The sequence below is a fragment of the Rhinolophus sinicus genome, chromosome 16, assembly GCF_057876585.1.
Source record: "Rhinolophus sinicus isolate RSI-liver-muscle chromosome 16, RSI-T2T, whole genome shotgun sequence".
NCBI classification, from domain to species: Eukaryota; Metazoa; Chordata; class Mammalia; order Chiroptera; family Rhinolophidae; genus Rhinolophus; species Rhinolophus sinicus.
Window position 1 is genome coordinate 23,619,729 of NC_142516.1, and position 990 is coordinate 23,620,718.

The 990-nt window shown below is 36.6% G+C and overlaps 1 pseudogene; it reads right to left on the bottom strand.

The window, feature by feature from the left end:
* Positions 1–309: 309 nt before the first annotated feature.
* On the bottom strand, positions 310–756 carry LOC109448627 (small ribosomal subunit protein eS24 pseudogene; annotated as a pseudogene).
* Positions 757–990: the final 234 nt, after the last annotated feature.

A 990-nucleotide genomic window follows, 5' to 3' on the forward strand; every position in this document is an offset into this window, starting at 1 on the left:
GAGCTCAGTTAATAAGCATTATTAAGGACCTCATTAACCTCCTTTATAAGGAATTTCATTGGGGGAAAGCTGGTATTGGGAAAAAAAACCCCACTTCAATGAGTAACTGGTTTGGTCCTTATCGTTTGGGCATACTATCTAATAATTAATTATAGATAATATTGTTCGATACGGTAAAGGAAACTCAGATAAAGCTGAACTTTCAATGAACAATAAGTAAATTTTTAGTATAAGTATGTCCCAAATAGTTCGCGGGACAACTTATACTAAAGTTATTCATTTTTTTAAAAGTTCAGTTTATTTACCCTCTCATGAAAAAAACCCGACATCATCACCACAGGTAAAGTCACTGACGAATCTCAAGTCTTTCTGTTGTCCGATCTCCACCTCACTTTTTGCAGCACCAGCATCGGCCTTTGCAGCCCCCTTAACTTCCTTCTTTCTATTCTTGCGTTCCTTTTGCCATTTTCTTGAGGTCTTTTTCTTCTCATATAGGCCATGTCTTTCAAATTTATGTTTGCATTCATTTTTCTTTGTGTAATCCAAGGACTCATAAATCACCACCAAAATAGGTTCTGAATCCAAATACAAAATGGCATCTGGTGAGGTCTTGTACAGTTTAGCTAGTTTCCCCCAAATTTCTGTCTTAGGTACTGTTGCCTTCCCAGGGTGAAGGACGTCGATGACCATTTGTCTCCACTGAAGTAGTCCATTGGTCATGAACTTCCTGGTCTGGATAATAATTGTGTTGTTCATGATGGCAGCCGATCTTCAAGCATCCAGGGAGGAACAGAACAGATATTCATTTTTTTTTTTAAACAGAAATTCAAATTCAAGTTGGCTGCTGCTGCTTCTTATTTTTTTTTTAATCTTTCTAGAATCCTAATTATAATGTCTTTCCATCTTCCATCCTTACTCTGACTGCTAGGAAGCTTAAAGGCAAATTATCATTATTGCTTTCTAACAGAACTTTATGGCATTTACTTAACT